The following is an 18,618-nucleotide window of genomic DNA, read 5'->3' as shown; positions in this document are numbered from 1 at the left end:
CTATTTCTCCTCATCCTCTTTCTCATCATTGCTACTACTTGCTTGCTTGACAGGCAGAGAGCCAGCAAGCAAGTAGGCAGCGGCATCTACTGTGAGTTCTTCTCAGTCCCACCATTGTCTGGACCAGAGCAAGAGCCAAAGGAACAAGCAGACTCCAAAGGTGAAGAGGAGGCGCATGTCCAGGAGCTCTTGGCAGTGGGCCCTGCTGGAGTGTGGGCTCTCAGCAGGTGCCTGGCTATACCTACCCTTAACACTAGCTCTGCTTGAATATCCAGCATTTTCCAAGCAAGTACCCAATGCTACACCCTTCCAAGTCCCACAGACTCAATGAAACCTCTTTTAATGTCCAGGCTCCTGGGAGAGAGAACTAGCAAAGCAGACTGAACACAGGATCAGTCCTGCAATATATTGCTTCAACATCCCTCCTCTAAAGCACTGGAATTGGAGAACCTCGCTAAAACTCTTCACTGTGATTGGAAGTTAGAGCAGCAGGTCACAAAACTACTCCTCTTCCTCCCCTTTCCCCACCCAGGTATTTTCCTTATATGTTGGTCTTGGGGAGAAATGTATCATTTTCTTGAGACACTCTGTGTTCCTCTGAATCCTAGATCTTCAGAAGTGTTCAGATTAGCATTCAGTCCACTTCAGTTCAGACATCTTTCAAATCTGCCTGGGTCAGCCTAAGTCTGTTTGGGATTCAACTAAAATCCAAAGAATACTCCCAGAATATACTTACGATTGCAATCCTCATGTAGGCCTGAATCTCCTATATACTTAAGTGCTCCATTGTAATGCTCTGCTTGGGTGCTGGCTGCAATAGTTTAGTTCCCCATCTTGCTTCTGCATCTGCTTCGCTATCTTAGAGATGGCTCCATGCTGTAGCAGAGTAGTAGCCCTATCTAGCAACAAAATGAATGCTGAGAACTATTATGAGAAGAAGTTGCCCGTATGTATTATATATTATTTTAAAAATATAGTTTGTCTCTCACACGCACTCACACACATTTTCACACACACACACACACACACACACCATAAAAATGCAATAGGTCAGAGACCCTCCAGAACCAGACCCCACACAGCAGAAGTGGGAGCCGCTGGAAGAAAAACTCTCCCTTCATGCACAAGAGCACAGGGCTGTCTGGATCCTGGGCATTTTCTCTAATACCTTTGGTCTGACATTGCAACTTTTAGACTGCTCATATGAGTAAAGGTGGATTGACCAGCTGTCTCTAGGACAACAGATCAATGCTTCCTTGAAAATTGCAAGCACAATATAACAGATAGGGTGCACACACTCACACGCCCCCTTTGGACATAGCTAACAGAAGGATCACTTTCTATCACATGAACCTTCCCAAATCCTTTGTTCTTCATCGACATCTCTCCTCTGGTTCCCCACACCTACCCCATCACCGTCTGAAGTTAGGCAGGTGGTGACTGGGACACAGGGCTCTTCTAGTTCATGGTGCCTTGTAGATGCAATGGCCTTCCCCCCAAAAATGATGTATTTTTGATTCCAAGAAAAGAGTTTTTATTTGCCAGGCAGTGCTAGCCCAAGCCATTTTGCTCTCTGAGGTTGAGGTGCCTTTCTCTGAATTGGAGAGGTGCTGCCTACCTCTGGGTGGGGTGGGGGGAGGTCAGAAAGCCAGCTAAAGGCAGCAGCTGACCAGCAGCTAATCAGTCAGCCAGCATCCAGCTTCCTCTTCTTCCTTTCTGCCCACCGGCTGGCCACCCTTCATCAAAAGTGAAAGCCAGTTGTTGCTGGCTGGCCTTGAGGGGCCCAGCCGGCAATCAGTGTCAACTGACTCATTACTTCACAGCCAACTGTCTGGCATCTTTGGCCAGAAAGTGGAACACCGAACAGGAAACAATGAACTGTCATGGAGTGTCTGGTCGGCATCTGTCACTGGCTGATTTTCTCAGTAGCCACTGGCTAGGGCACCTGACTTTCTCTTTGAATGGCAGGCAGGCAGGTGGACAGTGGCAGGGAGTGGGTGCTCACTCTGCCCCTCTTCCAATCCACCTGATCCAAGAGGCTCACCATACCTCATAGACAGGCTGGTCATAGCTGTGTTGTTATAGCTTCTGCTGGATTTTACAGACTTTTTTGATTTTGTGGCTGCTGTTTCCGCCATTTTGTATTTCTCTTTTATTGTGTTTTATTGTATTGGTTTTTGTTATTTTAGATTGTACACTGGCCTGGGACTCTTGTATTGAAAAGCGGTTTAGAAAGAAAGAGAGAGAGAGAGAGAGAGAGAGAGGAAGGCAGGCAGGCAGGCAGGCAGGCAGAGTTTAGGACCTTCTTTTGGTGTTTGAAGGAAACAAAGCTGTTAGACATTTTGATTATTGAAGTGCCACCTGGGGAAGCTGATTTATTTTTTAATAGAAGTGCCATACTTTAAGCTTAAATTATATTAATGTAAAAGCATGCTTCGTAGCCCATTAAAGCTTAAATTGTGCAGATTAATATACTTTTCCTTCCGCCAGGCTTCTTTAGAAGGTAATAAACTAATTTTAAAAAATGCAGTGCACTCTGAAACATTTTTTAAATTAATGTTGTTGTTCATATACATGAAAAATGTTGTAGCTCCATGTGAGCTCTAGGAAACCTGCATGCAAGCAATGTACATGCCCCATACCAGCTTGGGGCTCACCCCCTCCACACACAAACACATGAGCCAATGAGGTTAGAATTGAGGGACAGCATATTTTGAACAAAAATTGTCTAGTGATAATTTTCTAGTGATAATTTCACCCCACATTTTCTGCCTAAGTTAACCCTTCAGCCTGCTATCTCATGCTTGGACCAGGTTTGCTGCTGTTTACTGATGTTCTGGGATGACAAGATATTTACTGCCACACTAGTAAATCATATTCTCCCTGGATATTTCTCTAGATGTTTCCCCTCCATAATCTTCAAACCAAAACTGAAATAAATGTTTAGCCTAGTGGCTTGCTTTCTTCCTGAACCACAGTAAACACATACACACTTTTTGAAATGTCTGAATTGCACCCCACTCTTTCACAGGCCCTTGTCTAAAAAATTATGTAGTCATTTTAATTTGGTCCATTTGCATACAACAAATAAAACAAACTACCACTTTGGGGAAACTGTATAACACCACCAACCTGGTACCCTCCAGATGTTTTGGACTTCAACTCCCTTGAGCCCTAGCCATCATATTCAGTAGTCAGGGAGTATGGGAGTTGTAGTCCAAAACATCTGGAGGACACCAGGTTGGGGAATGCTGTTGTACAGTAGCTGCATGTAAAACCCGGCTAATTTAATATGCCTTATGTACATGTATGGATTTTGAAAATCAGACCATCCTCTCTTTTTTTTCTCTCTCTCTCTCCTCCCCCCCCCCGAAATCACTGGAGTTTGGGGTGGGGGGAATCCTCAATCTGTGCCAATAGATAACTGTACTATATTTTTAAAGAGCCCATCATTTATATAGAAAAGACAAGAGTTGAAATGGAAAGCTGCAGAAGAAAACACTCATGGGGGGCGAGTGCTAGATAGCAGCAAGATGACATAACATCTATCAGTAAAATGAAACAGCTGTCTTGGGCAACAAAGATAAAGAGCAAATGCCTTCAAAATAGAAGGAACTCTGAGCCACCAGATAAACCTAAAGCATCCTCTTTGTAAAGAGAACAAACTGAACATTAAGTATTGAATGCTAACTGAGCATGTGTCTGGACCAGAAAATCTTTCTTATATCCATTATTGGGTGTATTGCAGAGAAGGAGTGCTAATCTATGTGCCCCATTCTAGAATTTGTCGCTGGTTGTTCCCAACAGTATTTTGTTAAAAATGCAACCTCTTTACCCTCATTAAGGGCTCAATCCTATGGGGATAGGTGGCCACCTCCAAACTCAGAGGCGACTGCCTGTCCAATGGAGGGCAGGAGAAGCACAGAGGGGATCGTCCCCTCTGCTCTTCAGCCACCTTGCATTTGTGGCTAGACAGCCGATTTCAGCTGTCTAGCCGCGGGAAGGCAGAGCGGGGGAAGCAGCTGCTGGACGACACATAGGATGTGTGTGTTGTACCGGCATGTCCACCTTCCCTGCCCCGGTATGCCACCCAGAATGCCCCGCTTTCGCTGCTCCACGCTCCTCTTCGAAGCACGGAGCACGAGACCATTCCAAGCCGGCTTTGAGGCAGGGCAGGACAGGGGGAAGGTGAGTTCTCCTCGGAAACCAACATATCCTATGGCTGTCTAGCCGCTGACTAGCAGCCATAGGATTGCTCCCTAAAAATGCCTGACAGACCTGGATAGAAGCTTCCCTCTTCATAGGGGGCGTTTCCACCAGCTATATACTCTGAGCTGGCTACATGTTAAGGTCATTAGGGATACATGATGTCGTAGCCATCCAGCAGCCACTCTAGAGCTTATCAGGGAAAAACTAGATTTCCTGAGACTGCTTAAAGTCCGATCCTTTTCCTTTAAGCTGGGTTCTCCTAGTCACTGTCACACCCATGCAGGATTGGATTTAGGGGCAGAGGCAGAAAGGATTGTCAAACACTGTGAACACTGACCTCAAGGGGCACCTGTCACAACCCATCTCAGTTGTGGGCAACCCATGGCCTGTGGGCAAATTGCGGTACCTCCATCCTTTTTGTGCAGCCCCTGCCAACTACTGCAGGGCCGCCAAATTAAGACAGCGAAGGGAAAAGTGGTGCTTTCACTTGAAAACAAGGCATTTCAATGCAAAATTGCAAATATTGGTTTTGATGCAAAACTGTGCTTCGGGAGTATGGTTTTACATTGAAAGAAAGCCCAAGCTCCTCATGCACCTTTAAAAAAAAAAATGCAGATTTTTTTCTTGCCATCAAAATGCTGCTGAAATGCGGCAGTGGAAGGGGCTGCAGGGTAGAAATTGACCCCCAAAGCCTCCGAAGTTGCCCAAACCTATCTCCTCAATTATCTTCTCAACAGCTGAAGTGAATAATACAAACAACTGATCTTCACTTGTAAAATGGGCAGCACTGACCTCCATGGCTAACATGGTGGCAAGATTTGCTTATCTTCTGTTTCACTTGAATATTTACATCAGTGCCCATGCAAAAAAGGATGTGTATGTGAGTTATTGTAATGAGATCCATGGGTGAAAATCTGCTGGGTTAGATCCAGGCTTAGTCGTACTTAACGCAGACCCATTGAAATCAATGGGACTTCAGTTGGTCACTAACTGAAGTCCCACTGATTTCAATAAGTCTACCCTAAATATGACCAAGTCTGAATCTAACCCACTGTCTTATATGACATGGATAAATCACACATGCAGACTGTGCATCAGAATAATGAAATGGGCTACAAGCGCAATAAAAAGTAAGATATTCAGAATTGGAATATATAGAGAAGGGAGTGTTGAAGAAGCAGCTTATTTGGTCTATGATTAGCCCTGTCCTCATGTTTTAAAGCATATAATTCTTTTTTTGGGGGGGAGCAGCCTTTCCCCCATTTATCTAGAAATCATATTAATTTCACATACTAATTTATTTTAGAAGTTGATAAATCTGGCATGGAACTCCACATGGAACTCTGGAAGTATAGGCAAATGTTTTATCTGTTTTCTGGTGTTGTAATTATGGGTTTTCTTTTCTTTTATTGTGCATTTGTAATTTGAAAGTTATGATTTAATGGTGTCCATGCCATGCGTTGTGTTGTTTTTATAAGGGTTGTTAGCCTCCTTGGGTTCCTTGCAAGGAAGGACAGGATAGAAATATAAATAAATAAATCTTCTCAGTCCAGGAACTGACCAATTGACTGGCATGCTGGGAACCTAGCCACTCTACAATCTCACAATTCAGGCTTACCGAGAAAAGAATACAGTTGAGCTCACATTTCTGAAAGCAAAGACTGCATTTGTTGTTTATTCGTTCAGTTGCTTCCGACTCTTCGAGACTTCATGGACCAGCCCACGCCAGAGCCTCCTGTTGGCCGTCATCACCCCCAGCTCCCCCAAGGTCGAGTCCATCACCTCCAGAATATCATCCATCCATCTTGCCCTTGGTCGGCCCCTCTTCCTTTTGCCTTCCACTTTCCCTAGCATCAGCATCTTCTCCAGGGTATCCTGTCTTCTCATTATGTGGCCAAAGTACTTCAGTTTTGCCTTTCATATCCTTCCCTCAAGTGAGCAGTCTGGCTTTATTTCCTGGAGTATGGACTGGTTTGATCTTCTTGCAGCCCAAGGCACTCTCAGAATTTTCCTCCAGCACCACAGTTCAAAAGCATCTATCTTCCTTCACTCAGCCTTCCTTATGGTCCAGCTCTCGCAGCCACAGGTTACTACAGGGAATACCATTGCTTTAACTATGCAGACCTTTGTTGTCAGTGTGATGTCTCTGCTCTCCTCCCAAGAAGTAAACGTCTTCTGATTTCCTGGCTGCAGTCAGCTTCTGCAGTAATCTTTGCGCCTAGAAAGACAAAGTCTGTCACTGCCTCCACGTTTTCTCCCTCTGTTTGCCAGTTATCAATCAAGCTGGTTGCATAATCTTGGTTTTTTTGAGGTTTAACTGCAACCCAGCTTTTGCACTTTCTAAAGAGTACATACCTTTGGTAAATATGCAGTATTACTTTTCCCCCTGGAACAATGAAGGATATAACTGGAATGAATCAAATGAAATGTAACAAAAGTGCTGGTCTGCACATATATTTAGAAATTGAGCATTTCACCCTCTGAGCTTCAAGAAGTTCAAATCTAACCCAGTGATCCTTTCCCATCTTGCAGGCCTAAATGATATAGATTTGTTGCAGTCAGTTTTGCAAGCAGACACTGCACCACACTAACCTTGCTAGAGCTCTCAAAAGGGAGAGGCCAAGACTGCAAAGTTCCAACTAGTAATATTGTCCATCCACCTTTGCTGATAATTCCTTCAGAACAGAGATGGAAACGTGGAAATAAAATATGTCCTAATGCTGTCTGTCAGCCTTTCTACATGAGGCATTAATTGTGCACACTTGTGATTCCTCACTCACAGTAGTTTGTGGGTGCTTTATACAGTGTTGTCATCGTCCAGGGCCTCTCCCATGCTTTGCAACCATTAGCGGGGCGGGGGGGGGGGGTGTTCCTAACAAGGAACGTCTGTTATTTCTATCTACGGTGGCATGAAACCCTGGTGTATTTGGCAATTCCACTATACCATAGTGCCACCTAGTGGTTGTGTACTGGAACATATAAAAAGGGAGAGAAAGAAAAACTCCAGAAAAAAACACATGCAAAGGAGCCAAGCCTAATCCCACAAAGAATCCGGAAGCAGAAGCCTCAGTAAAGTGGCAGGTTAAAAGCCTCATACTCAGGTTTTCAATCCAGTTTTTTTACTTCTTCTTCATCATCATCAGTAATGATGATGATGTACAAATATTAATTGGCAATATATTTCACAGTATTAAAGAAAACATATAGCGTTCTTCAAGATCAAAGAATGTATATGGATGAATATCATGCTTGGATCCACAATCTGCCTACTGTTGACAGAAGGGTTCCACTCATGGAAAGGTGCCTTTGGTGCAATTTTCAAGGATTCCCCCTTCCACCACCATCATCCCGCACCACAGCTCACCCTGTTCAGTAGGCCCTCCTGACCCTCTGTGTAGCATTTTCAGGGGACTGGAGGGTCTGCTGTGGGGAAGAGGAGGCAGGGAAGTCTGCTTCTGCCAGCCCAGTTGCACACACGTACATCTGGATCCAGCCCCATATATTTCATTTCATTTATTATATTTATATACTGCCCCAAAGCCAAAGCTCTCTAGAGGGGTTTACAAAATTTAAAAACTATTAAAATACATTGTATAAAGTATAAAACTACCATTCAGATAAGGACATAAAGTAGATAGCACACACAACAGCACACACACAATATATACCGATAGTGTTCTCAATTCTCTAAGTGCTGATCTATATGCAGTCAAAACTGCACCATCCACACTCAAGAGTATCACCATGCTGAAGGTTCAAAGAAATAATAAAAATTATTTAGGGGGAAAAACCCTAAGTGGGCAAAAAACAACAACAACAACAACAACCACCCCAAAACAGCTTTGTTAATGAGGCATTAACAAAGCCCAGCTGGAGAATTTTCTAGAAACTCTTTGCAAAGTTTTCAAAGTTCTTTCCCATTATACGTACACACACACACACATACACAAACACACACACACACACACACAATGTATACTGTAGGAGTATGTTGTTAGATATAAGATCTGTCTTCTTCCCCCGCCCCCAATACACACAGAATACTGCTTGCTGCATGCCTGGCAGGGAAGACTGTTCAAAGTAATCTGCATTTTGCACAAATCATCCATGCTGGACTGGGTACATAAGTTTAGGCACTTTAAATGTTTTAGAGATAAAATTACAGGAATTCCAATTAAGTTAAAATTAGTGTCTGCTTCCTCAAAGATCCCTTTTAAATTATGTAAGCGAACAAGAATTAATGTATTGTAGCCAACATGAACATATAATTTTAAATGCCCTACAACTGATCAAGCAAAAATAATCATATTTCAAACACTATGTCATTAAAGTTGATCAGCATGATTAGTTTTGATTGGGTAAGAAATGGCCAAACAGTACAAGTAAATTAGCTTTTCAAATGGAATAGCTGGAAAACCTTTCTGTTTCTTAAATGGATGTTATTTATACACAGGAAATCCACAGATCACATGCCATGCTGTGATGACGACATGACGTTCCCTCACATCAGCACAAATGGTTGTGTCCTAGCAGATTCCATGTTTACCTGAAAGTCTGTGCTGTTATTACTAATGCTGTCCTATTCCTAAATGGGAGGTTTTGTGTTTGCACACTGTTACAGCCAAAACAGATATTATTTTAAACTAGTTGATTACCCATGAACACAGTTCATGGAGAAAAATTAAAACTAACGAAAGGTTTAACTTAACTAAGAGAGCAATCCTATGGCCCTCTAGACACTGTCTAGCAGGCCATAGGATATGCTCATTTCCGGGAACCAACCTCGGAGTGCGGGCTCTGAGGTCAGTTCCCGGAAAACCAACCACCCCTCTCACCTGCACTGCCCGGAGGCAGCTCAGAGAAGCTCCGGGGCAACTGAAATGGGCAGGGCGGGGGGGCATTCCGGGGCAGGGAGAGGACAGCTGCGCATACGACGCATCCAATGTGTCGAACAGCAGCTTCCTCTCCCAGTCAGGCCCCCCACAGCTAGACAGCTGAAAATGGCTGTCTAGCAAAAAATAGCAAGGCAGGAGAGGTACGGAGGGAACGATCCCCCCTCCCCTGCCTCTCATGCCTTGCTTTGGATAGGCGGTCGCCTCTGAGTTCAGAGGCGGCCACCTATCTAGTTAGGATTGCGCCCTGAGTTTTTGAAACATTCATAGCATTGCATCTTTTATCTTTACAAAACTTCCTTAAATACAATGATCTTGGTGTAAACTGCAGGGAAGCCACTGCATTTGTTTACAGGCTGTATCATTGTACTTTGGCCTGCACCTGTGTTTATAATGGTGTATAGAGACTTTTACATGTGATTTCGTTAAATTGAACAGCAAGAGACATCCTTTCTGAGCAATAACTAAACTTTGACTGAGTTACTTTTAACTGTAGATGTTTCTTGATCCCTCCATGATTTGATTACAGGCAGTATGTTACTGGCATATCAATGTACTTTAGTCTGCACCTGTGTTATAGCGGTGTACAGACACTTTTTTGTGTTCATATTTCATTTTGCTCCAATTTGCAATTAATTATGTTTGTGTGATTATATGCCATCTTTATATTAAAAATAAAACTTGATAGTACATTGCTATAGAAGATAGCCTAATTCTTAAAATGAAAAACATAAACAAACTCCCAACTTTATAGTGAAAACTGTTGTTATTTATGGAATCTGTGTGTGTCAAGAGCTTTCCAATGAAGTGTGTTTCATGAGAATCGGTCAACAGGAAGGCATTCAAAAAGGGATGACCAACTACCTCCCGCCTTTGAATTATAAAAGGTGTGGAGGGAAGATCTGTATTGAACAGCTATGTTTTTTTTTAATTTTTACACTGGAGTAGGCATAGATGCCTAGTTCTGAATCTTAAAATCCCCCTCCCACTCTTGCTAGAGTCCTTACCTGCATCAGGCCCCCTGCACATACTCTACAGTAAAAATGTAAAAAAGCCATAGCTGCTAGATATGGATTTAAAGTAATATCAGTTTTGATTGTACCCATGCCTGAATATCGGCGATATGTGAATGAATGAGTTTTGAAATATTAGTACAACTTCCTATCCTGCCGAAGTCTAAGAAATCCAACGTCCTCAAGCCAAGCACGACATCAGGAGGAGCTTGTATGCACTAACTATAATTTCTACTGTACGTAGCTTGAAAGCAGATTTTGTTAATTAAATTGGGCCACAGGACACACCTGGGATAATTACATTTTACAATGGGCAAATTGTAAAATGTATGTTCATCTGCAGAGAAATTCCTTAAATCAAAGTGTAAAGCAATTTCAGCCTCCATGCATCCTTCTCAGCAGATTATCTTGATAGCTGACAGAAGTCTCTAACACCCTGATCCTAATTGCATCATCTGGATAAATTTCCAATGAAATCAGTGGGACTTCCAGATAACATTTTAGGCACGTGCATTTCACAACCTATGTAAATGCTCCTACCCCACCCCACACCCTGCTGCTCCAACTTCGCACAAATCATGAACAGAAGGAAAGAAGTGGTCCCTTAGTGCCTAAAATATTAGGGTTAAATAGAAAATGGAAACACGTTGTATTATGGCATAGCTGAAGACCTTCAGGAAGACAGATCTGAGCATACTAATAGGCTCTGAAATACAGAGTGCTTCCCACTGTTAGATTTCTTTTGTTATGTTTTTAAAAGGAGTTTCCATATTTTCCTATAGGCAAATGGATGGGATTCCATTGTACCAAAGAGGGAGATTCAAACACTTTTCAACAATTCACAATTCTTATTTCAGTCCTTGTGAAATGTGTGAGGCCCTTTGGAGGACAATGAGCCTATGGACAGGAGGGGAAGGGATGGGAATGAAAGAGAATGAAATGTTTTTTTCCATCTTATTTTATAGTTTCCCATTTTATGTCCTGTTCCTTCTATTTAATTTAGAATGCAGGTTTTCAGTAACTGTTTATTTTTAGATTGAAATATTACAATTATCCTCCTTGAGCCCCTAGTATGGAGTGTGCTGCCTATCAAACAAAACACTACAGCCAAAAACGTTTTCTCATTTCCAGGACTACAAATTCTGTGTTTTTAGAAGCTACTCCTAAACCCAAGAATCTCCTTTTAGATGCCACAGGTTTTGATAGCATTCGCTCAATTGTGTTTTGCATGTCATGGTCTGACTGGGTTCTTGCTATATTTAATCATTTCTTCAGCACTTCCCATTATACAAATTTATTTCAATTTCTTAAGGCCACAATCCTCTGCACGTTTAGACAGAAAAAAGCCCCACAACTGACTTTTTTTCTGCCTAAATATGCATAGCATTGTACCCTAACTAATTTATCCTCAGAAACAAACAACCCTGTGAGGTACTTAGCCGAAGAAATTGGGCCTTTCAGATTATTCTTTCAAGGAGAGGAAATAAATGCACAGTTGTCAGCCATCTATTCTCTGCCTCCCTAACCACTCCATCCTTGCCATTTGATTTTAATAAACAGCACTACTTGGTTGGGATCCATTTTGATTATCTGTCTGTTTGTTATATTTCTATACAGTTCCACAGTGAAGCTGTCTGAGCAGTTTAGAATAGAATAAGGCAGCAGGACAGTAAAAATAAATAAATTAAGCATAATATAATTTTAAAAATCAAGAAAAAAACACATGTAGCATAAAAAATAAGAACAAAAGGATTAGAGGGCAAAAATTCTATTCTAATACCTGGCTCAATTAAAAGCTGTTTGAAACTGACAGGTTTTCACCTGCCACCTTAAAGCCAGTAGGGAACAAGTCATACAACTCCCCACAGCCCGACCCAAACCCCTTCCTTAACTGGGGTGCCACCATGAAGAAAGCTCTAAATCAGGGATGGGGATCATCCAACCCAGCAGCTGCTTGCCCTGGGCCTGGCCCTGCCCCCTCTGCCATGAATGGAAAAGCTCTTATCTCTGAGCAGCTGCCAATCAGAGATTAGAGCTTTTCCCTATGCAGGAGAGGAGGGAAATCCACTCTGGGTTTCCGTTTGAACCAGTCAGAACTCTAAATGAGCTATCCAAAGTGCTGAATCCTAACCCCAAAATGGGTTCAGCACCTCCTTTACAGTTCTGACTGAAACCCAGAGCAGATTTACAGCCCCATTGAAATAGGAGCCACCAGCCTCCACTGATTTGACATGATGGTCATGCTTACTTCTGAAAACAAATGCTATTTGAAAGGGCTGCTGAGTGAATCAGGCTTGCTTTCTTCTGAACCTTGACCTGCTTACATCTGCATAGACATACAAAAGCTTTCCTGCTTACTTATGAGTAGACATGATGCTCATGCTTACTTCTGAGTAGACACGCTTCTGACTATAAATTGGTAACAATGGAATTTAGGTGCAGGATTGGATTTTTTAGCCCTGCCCACTTTTGCAACCTGGAACATAGCCCTGAGAGCATCTCAGGCCAGAAAAGGTTCTCCCAACCCTGTTCTATATCTCAAGGTGACCCACCATCCTTCAGAATATGTCATCACTTCAGGATATGAAAAATGTTAGCAAACCGAATGATGGCAAATGAAACCCCTCTGATGTCTGAGGATCCCCTCAGACTATCTCAGTTTCCAGGGAGAGGGGAAATAAATAGGAGGAGACACAGGATCATTTCTGTTTGTGGTATGTGGTTTTTGCTTGTTCCTGAAAGAAGGAAATCACTGGATACAACCCACTAGAAATAATCTTCAGAGAGGGCTTAATCTGAACCAGTATTTTTCCCTAGAGTACATCAGTTATGAAATAATGTACAGGAATGGATTTCCCTCATCACTCATCACCACAGCCCATTTCCACAATCCTAGGATTAATGAGATAGTTGAATGTTGAGCCCCACTGCACTCCTTCTTGAAAGTAACCACAGCTGAAGCATTAACAAAGCCCACCTGGAGAATTTTCTGGAAACCGTTACAGGTTTTCAAACTATTTATATATATGAACAGAGAACTACCGGAACTACAAGCTGGGTTTCAAAGAGGCAGAGGATCTAGAGATCAAATTGCCAACATTCGCTGGATCATGGAGAAAGCCAGAGAATTCCAGAAAAACGTCTATTTCTGCTTAAACTACGCTATTGACTACACTAAAGCCTTTGATTGTGTGGATCACAACAAACTGTGGCAAATTCTTAAAGAGATGGGAGTACAGACCACCTTACCTGTCTCCTGAGAAACCTGTACGAGGGTCAGGAAGCAACAGTAAGAACCAGACATGGAATAACCGATTGGTTCAAAATTGGGAAAGGAGTACGACAAGGCTGCATATTGTCGCCCTGCTTATTTAACTTATATGCAGAGTACATCATGAGAAACGCCAGGTTGGATGAATCACAGGTCGGAATTAAGACTGCTGGGGGAATTATCAACAACCTCAGATACGCAGATGATACCACCCTAATGGCAGAAAGCGAAGAGGATCTAAAGAGCCTCTTGTTGAGGGTGAAAGAGGAGAGTGCAAAAGCTGGTTTGAAACTCAACATTAAAAAACCTCAGATCATGGCATCTGGCCCCATCACTTCCTGGCATATAGAAGGGGAAGAAATGGAAGCAGTGACAGATTTTATTTTCTTGGGCTCCAAGATCACCACAGACAGTGACTGTAGCCATGAAATTAAAAGATGCTTGCTCCTTGGGAGGAAAGCTATGGCAAACCTAGACAGCATAGTAAGAAGCAGAGACATCACATTGCCGACAAAGGTCCGTCTAATCAAAGCTATGGTTTTCCCAGGAGTAATGTATGGCTGTGAGAGCTGGACTATAAGGAAGACTGAGCACCGAAGAATTGATGCTTTCAAACTGTGGTGCTGGAGAAGACTCTTACGAGTCCCCTGGACTGCAAGGAGGTCCAATCAGTCCATCCTCAAGGAAATCAACCCTGAGTGCTCATTGGAAGGACAGATACTGAAGCTGAAGCTCCAATATTTTGGCCACCTAATGCGAAGAGAAAACTCCCTGGACAAGACCCTGATGCTGGGAAAGATTGAAGGCAAAAGGAGAAGGGGACAGCAGAGGATGAGACGGCTAGATAGCATCACCGATGCAATGAATATGAACTTGAGCACGCTCCGGGAGAGAGCGCAGGACAGGAAGGCCTGGCGTGCTATGGTCCATGGGGTCATGAAGAGTCGGACACGACTTAACGACTGAACAACAACAACAAATATATATAATATCAGACAAAAGTCTATTTGACATCATTCGGTTTGCTAAAGTCTTTCATATCCTGAAGGACAATCCACCGTATTAATGTGTGATGTAGTGCAATTCATCATGCTGCAAGAACAATACTAATCGCCCCTCTTGCTTGCATCAGCCATCACTCTTCAGCTCTTAATGTATCTGAATCAATCTAAGCTCATTCATATTAATCGCGACTTGTTTGTATAGAAAAACTTCAGCCAAGAGTAATGTGTGTCAGTGCCATGCCACAATGCAGTGCATTATAAAAGGGAAAGGTGGCTCTACAGAAGTTTAGAAGATGCAGATTTTTCAGAGCTGTTGCAGAAGCAGACAGGCAACCTGGTCGTAATGATGTGCACTTAACAGTGACCTGCACCATCGTACCCACAGTGGTATCCTGTGTGAGCAAGTATATGACTAGTCTGTGCTATGAAAAGTGCAAGCCAAATATTTATGTTTAAAGGATACTTCTACATTGCTGTCCCATCAGGGTTAAGCAGGAGCAACTCCATGTTAAAAGGCTCAAAGGAAGGAACCATGACTCAGTGGAGTTCAAGTCTCAAAACAGGAGTTTATTTGGATACACCAACAGGAGGTGGTAAGTTCGCCCATCCTGGCTACGGTCTTTCTTCCCATAAGGCAGGAGTGAGCAACATTGGCCTTTCAAATGTTTTGGCCTACAACTCCCATCATCTCATCACTGTTAATTATGCTGGCTAGGGCTGATGGGAATTGTAGGCCAATACATCTGGAGGGCCACAAGTTGCCCATCCCTGACCCAAGGTTCAGAATACAGATACCTTCTCAGTTGCTGGGCTGTGCACATTTGTAACTTTACCACCTCACATCAGAGTCTTCCCAGCTGCTCCATGTCAGGACAGCAAGTCTTCCACCACTGGGCTCACTCTGGCTAGGGCAGTTACTGGCCCTGCATCCCAGCTATCCGATCCTGCATCCACAATCCCCTGGGCTCCGACCTCCACTCTTCCTCCAATTCCTCCCACAATCCCCAGGCCTACATCCCCCTTCCAGGCCTCACCCCTGCCTCTTTGCTTTCTTGGTCTCCTGACTCCATCCCATTCCTCCTCCCACAGGGGCCTTTAGCCCTCTCCTCCCCACTTCATTAACTGTGTCCAGGCATCTCACTTGTCATCTGTCAGCTCCTGGCTGGTTCTTCTCCCATCTCCTGCTTCACACCTGTGACCTGCCTTTTGATAGAGCAGACCTGCAAGGCAGCTAACACTCTAAGAGCAATAATAAAAACAATCCCAAAACTGAAACAAGCTAAAAACACATATCACAAATAGATAAAAATAATAAAACAAGCAGTTCAACAACACCCCCCTCCAAAAAAAGAATAAAATCAGCCAGAATTAAGGGTAAAGGCTGGTTTTAAAAGGTGATATCTTTGCCTCCCACTGAAAAAGTGAGCACAGAGGAAGCCAAATGAGCCACACTTCTGATAGCAAACATTCACAGAGCAGGGCCTCTGATGTAAGTCTCAGCACAAGGCCAATTCCATATGAGAGAAAGCGGTGCTTCTGAAATCCTGGTGGGAGAGCTATGCTAAAAATTAGTGCTATGCATTGTACTATGCTGAATATGACATGGTATTAATTTGTATCAGCCCTGTTCCAGCTAGACTCTGAGCTCTCAGGGAAGCAAGCTACAGTTTCAGAACCTCTTAGCCAGGTGGTGTAGCAGAGAATACAGTAGAGTCACATTTGTCAACGTCAGATTTCAGTAGGTAAAGGTAAGGTAAAGTTAAGTCTTGGTCAGCAAGGTCCAGAGTCAGCTTGTAGAGGAGAATCAAACCAGAACTACGCACAGCTGATCAGGACCTTGCACAGTACAGGGACTGAAGGCCTCTCCCCTACAGCAGGTGGAGCTGTTGCCTTAGCAGGGTGCAAAGGCCTTCTGAGACTTTAGAAAAGTTGGTCAGCCTGGTAGTACTGGTAGTTCTATGCCCACTGGGAAGCTATTTAGGATCTGAAAGGGCTCTTGCCTAATGCATTAGCAATTGGTTCTTACAATGAAGGGATACTGATGGGGGCTGCCCCCAGAGAGCATCCTCTGAATCCAATGAGTCTGGTAAAACCATATCTTCTGGTCTGTAAAGACCTGATGGGGGCAGGGGGTAGAGATTGCACAGGTTATCCTCTGAGGGTTTGGGCTGGGGGTGCAGTCAAGGCTATCAAACATGACAGGAGCCAACTTTTCAAATGCCACTCATTGGTTTTCATGGCCCAGCAGACTGAGCATATGTCTGTGTGTGCACTCACCCATTAAGAGCTTTATGCTGGCCAAAATTCCTCTATGGTGGTGCTTAGGTTGGTCTGTCATCTAAGCCTTAGCTGACATCTCTCTGTCTTTCTGTGCAGCTTAAGAAATTGCTACTATACTGATTGTGGAGGGTTAAACCTCATAGGTGGGAGCCTATATGCATAGAGCCTAGTGCCCCCTAACTATAGATGTGCCGCTTAATGTGGAGGCACATTTATAAGGGCCAATAGGGACATGATGGTGGGGGCAGGGGCTCTTCCAGTCCATGCAATTGTTTGTATGATTTACATGCCCAAATAAGGTTATCAACAGGAAGAAAACTAGGCTAGAATCCTTCTCCATGTCATCTTGGGTTCCTCCACACTGAGCATGTACTGTAGAATTGCCCTCTCCTTCTTATAACCATTTAAATATGCTTCATAAAACTACAAGTTTCTTTTCTCAAGAGATTTCCAGAGTCTTGAAGGAATGGGGAAAGAGGTGAGAATGACCCAAAGTTGAGTGTTACAAGGAGAACGACAGCAGTTAAAAGTTCTTTAGTATGTGAAGACTACAATGGATAGAAATTTGATATATATATATATATATATATATAAATATTTATAGATAGATATAGATAGATAGATAGTGTGTGTGTGTGTGTGTGTGTATATATATATATATATATATATATCACTGAAAAATGAGATCTTTATATCAAAATGAACAAAGATAACAAATCACCTTGAATCAAACCATCTGTTGGTACTGATAGTTTGAATAATATTTTGAAAGTATACAATATTTAATCAAAACAGGTAATGGACTTCTCTTCTCAAAAATAGATTTTTAGATATCAGTGTCAGTGTTTTGGATCTGGATTTACTGTAAACCAGGGTTTTAGGGTAAGCTTCAGTCCAGGGAGCCCAATCTGAATCCGACTCTCCAGGGCTCCCCAAAGAGTCACAGCCCTTTCCCTGGCCCCACTCCTTTTCCCCTTGAGCACTGGTCATTTGGTGGTTTCCCAGCTTTTGTGCAGTTCCTCCCTCCTACCCAATTGTAAAAGGTTGGAGTGCCTCTCCTAAGGCTTAGTTACTGACAGTAAGTACTTTAAGCTAAAATATGCTGGTATTTTTGGTTTTTGCCCCCCACCCCTTTTGCATTCAGTCCCGCCCACCACTGGAAAGCAGCTCCTGTAATGGAATTCTGCCCTCAGGCTGAAAGAGGTTCAACACCTTTGCTCTAAACTTATGTCAGAGTGGGGGGCAAAAGATTAAAACCCCTTACCCCTCATATGATGGGTCTGATCTGGATCAGGTTCCCTGCACTTACTTCAGCATAAAAAAGAAAGGGTAGTTCAAAGTAAAATGTAGTTTGGGTCTGGCAGCTGATTTGGGATGTTATGAAATTGCAGGAAAATGCTAGTTATGTCACTTATTGTTGTTGTATTTTTACTACCAGGAATGAGGAGAGGTGTGTCAGGATTTCCCTTATGACCTGGACCACCTGAGCAACTCCTTATGGATCTCTTGCCTCCTTAAGAGTCCCACCTTCCTTCTTTTACTTTCCCCATTCCAATAACATGGGGTTTAGGCTGTAGAAATGGGGTGACTGGCACTCTAGACATGGGGTTTGACCACAAGAGTTTACTGGTAAATTAAAGCAAGCAAATCACAACTAAAGGTATTTACACAATAGAGCTGAGTGATACAAAAGGCATTAAGAGAAAATAAATGTTGCAAAATGCAAGTTTCTTTATCCTACCTGCACTTAGACTTTTCCAGGCTGCTTCTTCCTGCCCCCTCTTCAGGCTCTGGTCTCCCCAGTTCTGCTCTTACTGGCTCTCTCACTCTCTTTATATACTCTCCTCCCTCAAAACCAAAAGTACTGCTTCAAACCGGAAGAAATGAAACTTATCTGGGGAAATGAAAATGAAACTTAACTGGGGAAATGAAACTACTTCTCTCAGGGA

The sequence above is a fragment of the Heloderma suspectum genome, chromosome 5 (assembly GCF_057233095.1).
Source record: "Heloderma suspectum isolate Gila_16-S chromosome 5, 16-S_ref, whole genome shotgun sequence".
Taxonomy (NCBI): domain Eukaryota; kingdom Metazoa; phylum Chordata; class Lepidosauria; order Squamata; family Helodermatidae; genus Heloderma; species Heloderma suspectum.
This window is presented reverse-complemented; position numbering follows the sequence as displayed.